This window comes from Thermobia domestica, chromosome 11 (genome assembly GCF_964235325.1).
Source record: "Thermobia domestica chromosome 11, izTheDome1.hap1.1, whole genome shotgun sequence".
NCBI lineage: Eukaryota > Metazoa > Arthropoda > Insecta > Zygentoma > Lepismatidae > Thermobia > Thermobia domestica.
The window spans coordinates 62,032,424-62,045,840 of NC_137464.1; positions in this window are offsets into that span (position 1 = coordinate 62,032,424).

Here is a 13,417-nt window from a genome sequence, read left to right on the forward strand (position 1 = left end):
TTCTAAAAACTAACAATTAAAACGTCTGTAGAAGAATTACAAAAGAGGAAGGAGGATTGACATCGAAATGTTCTGTTTTAATGAGCAAACAATTGAAACGAAAGGGAAAGGGTGTTCAGCTATCCTCTAGAAAAGTACACAATTTCAGATTTAAATTACACATTTCAAGCATTAGTTACAATAAAAAAAAGTTACAACTCACTTCCGATGTTTTACACAAGACACTAAAAATAAGGCCCCACAGAGTATACGTTCTTTAACTTTGGGATGAAAAGTTTAAATTTGAGTAGCATCTTCAAAAATGTTTAACGAGGGCAGGAATTAAAACAAAGATTATATCTCTCTTTTTCTTCTTCGAATAGACCGTTTTCTTCTTTGTTTTTACGATCTCTATTACAGCATAATTGTAATTAGTACATAACATGAACGGAGTTAAAAATCCGATGAAATTAATAGTGGAGCTACAGTTGCTTCTCTCAAATTAATGTAATTTCAAATATACAACGTTTAGCTTCTTGGCCAAAATAGTTTGTTTCCAGATCATTAATATACAATACAGACTGTTCATAAAAGAATGGCCGTGTTTTGTAAATGAATGAAACTTACTAACCTCATTTGAAACTGTATTCCCCATCTCATACCTCATGGATACCATTTTAAGTTTTACAACATTTCCCATCAAAATAAGTGAAGTTTCATATTCCTCATTAGCATATCACTATAATACCTAGGTACATTTTATTAAAATTAAAAATCTCTGAGTAAGGGAGTTGATAATTGCTCCCTGTCCTCTCCTAAATGATGCCTCTTCTATACCCTTCTGTGGCTTTCTTTTGGTACGTATGTATGACACTATTCTAGAAGACTTTCAGTCAATTGGAATTCAAAGAAGATGCACATGGCTGTTCTGCGTATATTTGATCAAACTCTATTCCTTCCCATCGCACGATAAATAAACTCGTCAGGTGTGTATGTTAATGTAGTGATGTGCTAATGGAAAATTTTTGTGTCTTTTCATTAGGCCAATAATCCCACGCAATTTGAGGAGCTTTCGAGAGGAGAATTTTGTATATCTTTTCCAAGTTTTTGTGTTTCCTCGCGCTTTTTTTTTCTTGCTACAGTGATTAACGACGCAAAGTTTGGGGTTTCAATGATCACGAAGCAGTGAAAGAACAAGGGTTGTGGTAGCTGGTAGCTACTAGCTTGATATTAACCAAGAATGTAATAGGCAAGTAGAAGCATACCGTGGCCGCAGCGTCTGGTTCCCCAACAAAGGGAATGAGCGCATAAGACTGTTCAGATATTCTACCATCAACACGCAAGCTAAACTTCGCAGAATGGCCTTTCTACAGAATATGCCTACCCAAAGAGAGATGGAAAAATCGTCTAAACGTGTCTTTGGGAATTAACAATTGCATCTTGCGCCAACGACTGAATCTTGAAAAAGTGTTCAAGGTTAGTGGTCATCGCCTTACCGATGTCGATCGACAGTAACGCAAATATAATGCTCGGAAGACGTACGAACGGTATTTCATTGCATTGGATAAGGCCTGGGTGTACCCCCTTCCGACTGCAGTAAGCCAAGAACTATCAGAGACACCGCCACAAAGAACTTCACAAAGTGGATCCGAGCCTGCAGAGAGACTCTTCCGAAAGAGTTCATAGTATTTGCCATCTACTATCACTGAAGCAAACGGGAAATTCTCAGAGTGAAAACCAACTCACAGTATTAGTAGGAGGAGATCCTGAGATTTTCCTTTTGACCCTACTTTAAATTAGTTGGAAACATTTTTCCGCTCCGGTCGGTTGGAAGGTTACAGCAGAGGAGAGACGGGGATCCATATTGTTCATCTTAATAATCCCTCCAAAACGTCCTATATGGGAATAGAGGAAAGAATTTGCCAAGGAAGCTTTTGACAAGTGTTTTCAAGTTTTCATATATAAAGAGCAAGATTTTCGCAGTCGGGACCACTCTTTGTACTTCTCTTGAGGGAGGTAGAGGTTTTTACTCAGTTTTTGTTCCGACCGTAGGATGGGAGTTTCCCTTGGTATAGTACAATCAAAGAGATGGCTGTCAATTCAGGGATTGTGCTAGGAGACGGAAAATTTATTGTATAGGACAGGGGCTGAACAAGAGAGTCTGTGAGTTTAGTTAAATGATATTATTTTCTTCTTTTGTTTCTCCGGTTTATTAGTTCATTAGAAAAATAAAGATTATATATATTTTTTAGTTTGATATAGGTTCATACGAATCTTTGAAAGTTCGGCTAGGAAATGTATTTATTTATTTATTTATTTATTTATTTGCTGTCTTTTAAAGAGTTTGGTCTTCTCGATGATACCACTGCATAGAATTTTTGAATATTAACTAAAGGGCTTTCTTTCGATTCAGTTCTGTTCATGTCAGATGAATTAGGTCCTAAGCGACACATTTGCACAATTTGGTTCCGGTCTAAAATAATGCGGGCCCGAACTTTTATTCACTCTTTTTTTTGTACCTAATTCTTAGATCTTAGTGATGATCTTTTGACCTCTTTTTTAGGAGTCTCCTCCAAACTTGACTCAACCTCTGAAACTCTTGTAATAATTAATTAGCTAGAATCCTTTTTGTATGTTGACTGTGACCGGGCTGCTCACAAATACGTTTAGGTCAAGTGTTGGGACAAGTAAGGAAGACACGTTTTGGTATTTTAATTTGTTGGCAGCATAGCCTGGAAAAGAACGCTTTCTGGTGGAGCTTTGTGAATATTTAGTAAAGTTTATTTGATGATTTTACATGCTAGATAAATGAAATTTCCAGATCACAAAGTAACCTTAAAATCGGAGGATAGATAAATTTGAGACATTTGTTAGACATTTGAGTAGTTTATGTGAGTATTTCATTGTTTTAATAAATGTTAATGAAGTCTGTTTTAAATGGAAGATATACTAAACTTATTTTAATGAAAAACAAGTAGAATATGTTTTCTGCTTTAGAAATTCATGAGTACATTTCTATATTAAGAAACTCAATATCAATATCAACTCAATATCAAGTAAATTTAAATATCAAAATTTAAGAAAGCCTTCTGGATTCATGTTGTGCCTCCCGCATTCTAACACAGAAACTGAATAGATATTTTCAGCATTTATTTTAAATAATATGAGAACAAGTATGATGCTATTTCGTGTGGTTAGATCCTCATTTGAGATATTTTTTTTTTTAAATAAAATAACTGTTCAAGATTTTGTGTTATGAGAGACATCTAGACGTTCATAACAAATAAGGTTTATATACACAGAGAAAAATTCGTTCTCCGGACAGCGGTATATTGTACAAATATACGGAATCCTCTTGTTTACTACATAAATCAGTACGGAGCATACGTTATCCGTATGCTACATAGGTACTGCCCTTAGATGTTACATCATGCCGTTGCAGGATGTCTCACATCTAACAGTTTCCCGTATATCACATGCATATACTTGTGTTACCTTCGTCAGCTATATGTTCTATACGTCCATTTGTATGTGAGATCCTGACCACCTACATTGTTTCATACGGAAAGTACGTATGGATGGAACACTTATACAGAAAGTATTATAAAACATGCGTTTTCAGTTATACGTATGCTGTACGTTAAGTCCAAAAACTACAGGAATTACGCATGTAACCTATCTTTTTAAGCATGCCACCTACATTTTTTTTCTCAGTGTAATTATAAGTTGGGGTAACAAAAAGTGTAAATGTCAGAAAAATTTTATTGCTAAATGAACTGTTATGTACAACAGGATAAAATCAAGGTTATAATTTCATTTGTGTTATAAATTATTTAGAGATGTAGTTAATATTTGCTCTGATGGTATATTTTTATGAACATAGTATAGTAAATCTTAGTATAGGGTTATAATAGCCTTATTTTTAAAATCATTTTCGGAACTTTTTGTTTTTAAAGAACTGAGAAAAAGTTTGGTCGGGATCACTGTGTGTGTTTGCCGTTATCAATATCTCTGAGTTCTGTTTTCTTCTTTCTTTCTTTTTTCACTTTTTGTTCTTGTGTTGTTTAATTAAGCTTTACTTGTCTTTTAAAATGATAATGTTACTCTCATTCTATTTTTTCATTATAGAGAAATTCTTAAAAAACATAAAACAAACTACATCAGCACCATGATTTTGTGAAATCCGGGTTAATTATATTTACATTAATTTCACTGTAAAAATAATTTCAGTTTACAAACAGCGTTACGGAAGGAATTAAGTTCGTAACGCAAACGTCCACTGTGTACACAAATAAATATACGTAGGGATTGTCATTGTATCTATATTTCTACATGAGGACACTTTGGTGGGAGGATAGTTTTTCATTCATTTCATCACTAAAAAATGTACTTAATCAGTACAATAACTATTATAGTTCATTCCTATTGATGTGTCAGAAAGATAGTTACGAAGGTAGCTCTCATCTTGGATACAAATGGATTATATGTCGTGATATACTATTTACCAAACATTGTGAAGGTCATCCAATCTAGGAAGTTCAGGTGGGCAGGTCATGTAGCCAGGATGGGAGAAAGTAGAAACGCTTTCGAAGTTTTAATTGGAAAACAACCATTAGAAACTTTTTAAAATTTACTACAATAATGATAAGGATCACAAAAAATTGTTTGAAGTTTGTCGCGATTTAAAATTGAAACAAAATATAAACTAACGAAACACCAGGACAAGATACTTCAAACCGGAGCTGTCGCAGCTAAAACCCTACCGATACTGTAACTTTTGCATACCTGACTATCGGTTACGACCCCGACTACGAATGTTCGATGCAGCAGGGTTATTTCAGATTTTGCTTGGGAGGAATTCTACACAGATATAATGTGTTTGTTTAATAAAATATTGTCATGCAATTGATTAAAAAAAATCAAACTAAGGAGGCATATACCCCTTGTCTTAAACAAATGATACCCGTGGTTCTACGTAGTTGGCTTCAGTGATTCTGTTAACAGACTACGAAACCGTGGAGAAACATAAATTGTCTCTTTAATGGACCTGTAAAGAAAGAACTTTTGTGCTTTTAGATTCGGCGACCGTGTTGACCAAAGGGAAAATGTTGCCCTTTTTTGTCATCTGTTGCGTGACTGATCCGTCATAATGCGGAATCATTAAAGAGCACTGAAATATTTCTTTGAAAATTGTGGCAGCAAAGTGTTGCCAAGTATTGTTAACATCTCAAAGTTTCAAAGCTCCTTTTTGCTATGTACTGGACAACTTAAATTCTTGTAATATAATGAACGTCTGCTTGATTCACTTACAAAATTCCAATATTATCTTTTATGAATACCATATATTATAGAGAAACGTCTATTTTTGAAATAATAAAAACAAAATCATTTATCTGTTAATTTGATTATTTATTTTAAATAAAGCACGTTTTGCTTTAAATTATTTAACAATTCATGAAAATCTGTTATTGGATTGTTTCTGGGAAATGTTTCACTTGACTCACTAACTGTATAAATCTATTGTTAAAAACAGAAAAAATCAGCGATTGATTAAATACCAATAAAATACAAAATGGTAGAAACAATGAATTAACAGCGAAAGGTAAAGAGTATATATTGTATAATACCGTATTCATTTGAAAGCGATTTTATCCGCCTAAAAGTTTTGTGGTGATATCACAAAAGATCAATTGAAAAAGAATCTTTCTCTCTCATGCATTTCAATAGAAGAGAGATTAGAAGGGGGAGATGAGATGGAGATGCAATTTTACAATTGAAAAACAAAGGATAGATAGATCATGGATTTTTGTCTACGAATCTCTTTCCCCCCCCCCTCTCTTTCTCTTTGTCGTCCAAAGTTGTCCGGTCTCAGAACAAATCAATCAAACCATCCAGAAGAGGTTCCCTTCTTTGTTCAGCCATTACCCCAGTGAATCCAAGCAGTGTTTCCATTTTCATCACTCTAGATTAAATATGGTTAAAGCTAGACTTCTTTTATGTCGTAGAAATGAAGCGTAAGCTTATTCCAAGAAGGGTAACAATAAAAAGGTAAATTGGCAATCATCTGCACACAAATTTATTTGTGATTTCTTTATTAGGTTAAACTATGCGACAATAACGGAATAATAAATAGTGAAGAAGTACTACGCATCTGATGAATTTCTGTCCTTGTTTTGTACATTTGTTGTTGTTTTGTTTACATGTCGTTATTGGGTAAAAGGATTCTAAAGGGGAAGGAAATGAGTGGTTTTCTTTATTATTTTACAGTATTGCCAGAATATAGGAGGAAAAAAGTCAGTAGATCTAATATAGTTTTCGTTTATACGTATATATTGAATACGATTACGATTGTTCAAGTGCATATTGTGATTTGAAGAAGAAAATAACACCAGGATTTCCACGGTCCGATCGAGAGAGTAATACTCCCGGAAGTACGTTTTGTTTTTCGCGCGCTACTCTAGCCAGCTGTTTTACGCGCTATCCTAGCCAGTTGTTTTAAGTTGGTCACAAAATTTATATCATGGAGTACAAGAGGAACAAAACGAGCCCTATATCATGGAGTACAAGGGGAACAAAACGAGCCCTGCGGGGTTTCTAAAGCGTTCCTACTACTACTACTACTTATCTTCACAAAACTAAGTAAATAACTTTTTTTGAGTATTATTTTCATATTATTTTAATTTTAAAAGTGTTATAAAAATGTAAAAAAAATGTTAAAAACACTTTCCTGTGGTCGTGTTTGAACTCACACCAAAAGTGATTTTCGTTACTAGCATATAGCGCTAGCCCAATCGGCCACGAAGACCGAAAGCAACAATCGTTTGATTTCTGCTATTTGAATGCAACGTGGCAAGAAATGGATAACGCCAACCAATCAGAACTGTTTTTCGTTCTTACTTCCGGGAGCATTACTCTCCTGAGCTAGTCCTGAATTTCCACATAGAAAATGAGAATCTAGAATAGAATAATTATATGTATCAGAATAGTACAACCTTTGATATTCATGTGTATTAAGCTCCTGGTTCTAAGTAATTTGTTTTGTCTTCTACAGGCTCTTAAAGTGAGTGAGATGGAAGAAGTTGGGAAAATGAATAAAAAATCGAGTACAGGTCAGGCATCAAGTACCTGCAATTAAAAGAAATGTCGACGTCCGAGATCCACCAGAATATGGTCAGTACCGTAGGTGAATCTGCCCCTTCATATGCCACCATCGAAAGATGGATGCATTAATTTAGACGTGGTAGGTAGAGTGTTGAAGATGAGCCGAGATCTGGGAGACCATCAACTGCTACCACCACGGAAAACATTGGCCTGGTACTTGATATGATCATGGAAGATAGCCGATTGTCAACTCCACAAATAACAGACAGGCTGCGGGCATATCACAGGAGAGAGAAGGCCATATTCTGAAGAATGAGCATGGTTTATCAAAAGTTTCTGCTCGATGGGTCCCACGTCTTCTGACTCCCGAACAAAAATGCACTCGGCACCTCCTATCTGTGGACAATTTGAAGCTGTTAGAACGTGATGTGGACGCTTTTCTCGGTCGATTTATCACTATGGAGAGTGTTGGGTACACCATTATCAGTCAGAAACAAAACAACAATCCAAACAATGGAAGCACCAATCCTCTCCTGCCCCAAAAAAGGCAAAGGTGATCCCCTCTGCTGACAAAGTAATGGCCTCTGTTTTTTGTGATTCGCAAAGTGTGATATTCATTGATTACCTGCAAAGGGGTTATACCATCACAGGACAATACTATAGTGACCTTTTGAAAAACTTCGAGTGCAAATTCAACAAAACAGACCACAAATGATGTCCAGAGGCGTTCTCTATCATCATGACATGCTCTCAGCTACACATCAGCAGTGTCATGGTTACTATTCACGAATGCGGCCTTGAACTCGTGCTTCATCCACCCTATTCTCCAGATCTGGTCCCCTCAGACTTCCACTTGTTTCCTAATCTTTAAAAAAAGACTCTAGCAGGACGACGTTTTGCAGGCGATAATGACGTCATGACAGTCGTGGAGGAGTTTCTGTGGTCACAACCTAAGGATTTTTTCTTATTTATTTTTTTCTTATGTATATCGATAAATGCATTTAAAAATCGCAATTTTATAAGCTTAAGAAATGACGTAGAGATTCCTCATTAACTATCAATCTTAATTTCGTATCCACAATTGTCATGCAAGATGTATTAATATGGTTGGATTGACGTTTACTACGATAATTCCTTCAATTTCTTTGGAACGGAACAGAAAGATGCTCACAAACTATCTCTGCGCAACTGCCTAATGTACCATTTTGCGGTGTTCATGACCACATTTAACTAGTTTTGATGTCACCAATCACTTCCCGCAATTTGTGTATATCTTTTTGTTCCGTTCCAATTGTCAGGATTCGATTGTCGATTCCAACTTCGTACCCTTGTGACTTGAACATGTCGCGGAATTCGACTACATGCAAGATGACGTTTTGTCTTCTTTCGATGCCATGAACCACCCAGAGTGTGTGCACATCTATCAGGTTCACCCTAAAAGTTATTTTCTCATAAGTTACCAGCCATCTAAATGGTTTAGTGTTCAATCACGTGTTAAATACTTTTACATATTTGGTGCAAAACAACTTGAAGTATATACACGACACATATCATCATATACATTTGATTGGGTTCAATTAATCCTTTTTGTTTCCTTGAAAAATAAAAATAAAATTTATCCATATGTAAGAAATTTCACATAAAAACAGTTTCCCTATACAGCATGTAACAAACTTGTTCATACAGTTGGAACTTATTGGGTAAAATGCTCTCTAAACGTCAGAAAGTTTAAGAGTATTTGTCTTAATTTGATATAAGGTGATGTCACAAGCAAAAATATATTAAAAAATGAAATGAAATCTTTGAGTTTTACGTCCCACGTTTATGCCGGTTAGACTAAAGGAGACAGTGATTATGAGAAATGAATGAAATGGTGGAATAAAGAAAGTGGGAGAACCCCGAGAAAATCCACGATCACGGTGTTTGTCCACCACAAAGACCACAGGCGCGAGCTGGGTTCGTACCAGAGACCCCAAGTACCGAAGGTGATCGCTCTACCACTGAGCCACTGCGCTTCCAAATATATTAAAACTACAGACTGAAGGAATATTAACAACTTAAAAATGTTTAATGAAATAAGATTATACATTTTTTTTGTAACACTTGTTCGTTCAACGATACTTTCAGAACGAACAGAGCTTTTCTTTTATCCTGTGAGTTTGTCGCTATTATAGGGACATTGTGCATTATGGAAGGCGATAGCACACGGTAGTCTATTCTGAGAATGTGCTTTGGACAACATGGGGCGTTGAAAGGATTTAAATAGTGGTTTGAAGAAAGGAATTGTGAAGCTTGAGTTTAAAGATAAATCTCTTAAAGGCATAGGGAAAATGTTAAACTATTCAGTAAATTTAAATACAACGGTTCAACCAGAAACTTGGGGTACCAGGAAAATCTCAATGAGAGAGATGATTGAATGATTGTGAATAAAATAAGAAAGAATCTGAAAATCAGTGTACAAAAATCTCGTCCAGTACTAGAAAGTGCAAGTGGAGATGTTCGGGCCAACTAGACAGTCCGTAGAGGGTTATAGAAAAAAACTAATACCATGATAGATCATCATCATAGGTATCCTGCCTTTATTGGCAGGTCACTTGCCGCAGCTGAGAAGCTTCCATGCTAAACGGTCCTCCGCTAACTTCTTCGTCTTCGCGTATGATCTTTCTGTTTTTATATCATCCATTAATTGTAATCTCCTTCGCCCCCTCCCTCTCTTTCCCGCCACCATACCCTCTAGGACGTCCCTCATGATACAATCTCTTCTTAGGCAATGTCCCAACCAGTTTCTCTTCCTCTTCCTAATAATATCTAAAACTGTTCTGTTCTCACCCACCATTTCTAACACTCTCTCATTCGTTTTCCGCTCGACCCAACTAATTCTTTCCATTCTTCTCCACACCCACATTTCGAAGGCTTCCAGTCAATTTTCATCACCTTTACGCAATGTCCACGTTTCCGCCCGTTACAGTACAACACTCCACACGAATCATTTTATGAGTCTTTTTCTCAACTCTTTATTCAAGGTCTCACAAAACAGACTTTTCTTCCTCCTAAAGGCTTCTTTCGCCATTCCTATCCTTGCTTTTATTTCATGTTCGCACTTCATGTTATTACTAAAAACACTACCCAGATATCGAAAACTATTCACTTGTTCTATTTTCTCCCCTCCTACTTTTATATTTACAAAGACCCCTTCGTTCCAATCACCATGGCTTTTGTCTTTCTAACATTTATTTTCATCCCATATTCTTCAAAGCCTTTTCTCATTTTTTCTAACATTTTTATTGATTTTGTTTTCAGATTCTGCAACAAGCGCCATATCGTCTGCAAATCTTATGCATCTAATCATTCTACCTCCTACCGAAATGCCATCATCATCATGTAAACTCTTTTTCACTATCTCTTCTAGATAGATATTAAATAGTGTTGGCGAGAGGCAGCATCCTTGTCGAACTCCCCTTCCAATTGCACTCACTTCCGTCAGTTCTTCCTCTATCCTAACACTTACTTGTTGGTTCATGTATAAGTTTCTTATGAGTCTTCTATCTTTCCATTCCAACCCTATCTTCGTTAGAATTCCCAACAACAATTCCCAATTCACGCGGTCAAAAGCCTTTTCTAGATCAATAAATATAACATACACCTCTTTCCCTTTTTCTATAAATCTTTCGCCGATCGCCCTTAATAATCCAATTGCATCTCTTGTGTCCTTGCCTCTTCTGAACCCGAACTGTTCCTCCTCAACTTCTTTCTTTGTTCTTTCATATAACCTTTTGTTCAGTATTCGGAGCAGAAGTTTAGCTGCATGGGATATGAGACTAATAGTTCTATAATCCTCACATCTCTTTGGGTTCGATTTCTTAGCCATCGGTATCATGATCGTTTTCAGAAAGTCTTTTGGCCATCCTCCTGCTTCATATATTTCATTGCATAGTCGGAACAATTCTTTCTTTCCCTTGTCTCCTATATTTTTTATGAATTCGATTGGCATGTTATCTATTCCGGTTGCCTATCCATTCCTAATCTCAGATATAGCCTTTTCAAACTCATCCCTAAGAATACTAAATCTTTTATCATCCTCGCCTACTTCATTTTCTACTTCAATATTTAGGGTACACGGTCTATCCCTACTCTCATATAAATCTTCAACGTATTCTTTCCATCTTCCTATGACCTCATTTCTCTCGCTGACTACCTTCCCATTCTTATTTTCTACTGCCATCATAATACCCCCTTGTTTCCTCCGAAATTCAATAGATTTCACCTCCTTGTACATTTCCTCATATTTCCCAACTCTTTCTAATTCTTCTGTCCTCGCATTTTCTTTTGTAAAACTCTTCCCTCCCTCTGTCTGTTTCTCTTCGTAATTCATTATTTAACTTTCTGTAAATCTTTCTACCCTCTTCTGTATCAACCTGTTTCCACATCTTCCTCTCCCTCATTTTCTGCAACATCTGCTCTGTAACCCATGGTTTCTTAGCAGTTTTGTGTTCGCGGTAACCTACTGCTTCTTCTGCAGCCTGCTGTAAGCAACGTTTAATATGTTCCCACCGTGTGTTACTACCTGCACCTATTCTTTCCTCGTTTGAACATTTTTCTTCGAATTTTTTAACGAAAAGATTTCTTATTTCCTCGTTTTTCAACTTTTCGGTATTCAACACTTTGTTACCTACTTTTCTTCTGTCTACATTTTTCAGTTGAATATCTACTTCGGCCAGCACAAGATTATGATCAGAGAAAATATCAGCCTCGGGAAGGGTCTTCGCGTTCTTTAAGCTATTCCGATACCTGTTCTGAATCATAACATAGTCTATCTGATATCTTCCGCCGTTTATTGGTGATTTCCATGTATATCTTCTTCTCTTGTGCTGATTGAACCAAGTATTTCCAATTATTAGTGAATTCTGTCTACAGAAATTCACCAGTCCCTCTCCCCTTTCATTTCTTTCGCCTAAACCATATTTGCCTGCGATACTACCTTCCTGTTTTTCTCCCACAACTGCATTGAAATCTCCCATTAGAATTATGCACCCTTCTTCTCCCTATCTATATAATTTCTTCTATTTTCTCATAATTTTCCTCTACTTCTTCAGATGCATGCGAAGTCGTCGGTGCATATGTCTGTATCACTACTAGATCCTTCGTTTTCCCTTTAAGTCTTAACATCATAACTCTATCATCAATAAATTCTACTTTCACTACCTTTTCCTTTAAGTCCTTTCCAAGAATTATTCCTACGCCATTATGACCACCCTTTTCATTACCTGAGTAAAACATTCTATATCCTTCGCTGTTCAATAACCCATTACCTTCCCATCTAACTTCACAAACGCCTACCAAATCTAAATTATTTTGTTTCATTTCTTCTTTAAGATTTTCTAATTTTCCTCCCTGTAACATTGTACGTACGTTCCATGTCCCTATCCTAAACCTTTTGCTCTTCCATGTCTTTCTTTCTCTGTCTGTCTTCCCCCCATTATTACTTTCTCGTCCAATAGTCCTTCCCAAGCCATCTCCCTCCCGGAGATCCGAATGGGGGATATTTTACCTCTGGAACTACATTTTGACCTGCGAAAGACCATTGTTCATATGTTCTCTTTTTGCTGCCAGCAAACTAGGGAAAATAGAGTGGTGGTTTCTCGTTGCCTTCCACCCCACAGTATCCCAGCCGTTAAAGTCACTCTGACCACGCCTGGGACTAATGTCCAAGTTGCCGTACTAATCACTATGATTTCCGCCAACTTGGCTACTGGAGAACTGCTGCCTTCTCCCAGAACACTCTTCGTCTGGCTACTCCATTTAGATCAATTCGGTAGGGGTGGCCCTTCTGGTAGTGAACTACCACCGACACAGCTCTAAATTTCACTGTAGCACGCAATCCTCCCCACCTGACACATAAGTGTCTTCGTAAAGGTGATGTTTATCGGAGAATAAGAAAAAGAACATAATTCAGCAAGAAAAATCGTACTGCAAGACTTAAAGTTGCTAAAGAGTCTCTGGATGACAGGAATTTTGAGATCGTGTTATCTAGTCAAATGAGGCAAAAATAAAAATTAGGGACTTAGGATTTATTTTTCTGGCATTTCAGCATCTATAGTCATTTAGCCCGTCATGTATGAGGGATAACGTCCCTCGGCGAGCACATTATCCGATTAAAGGGAAGGAAGATAGAATTGGGGAAGGAAGGAAGGAAGGAAGGAAACATCCTGGGACCTATAAGTTAGGTACCATCCCGGCATTTGCCTAGTATGATTGAGGAAAACCTCATTCAGAATCGCTAGCCTAAAAAGTTTTTACACTTTTACGACCGAATGCCCTCACTGAGAACCGAACCAGA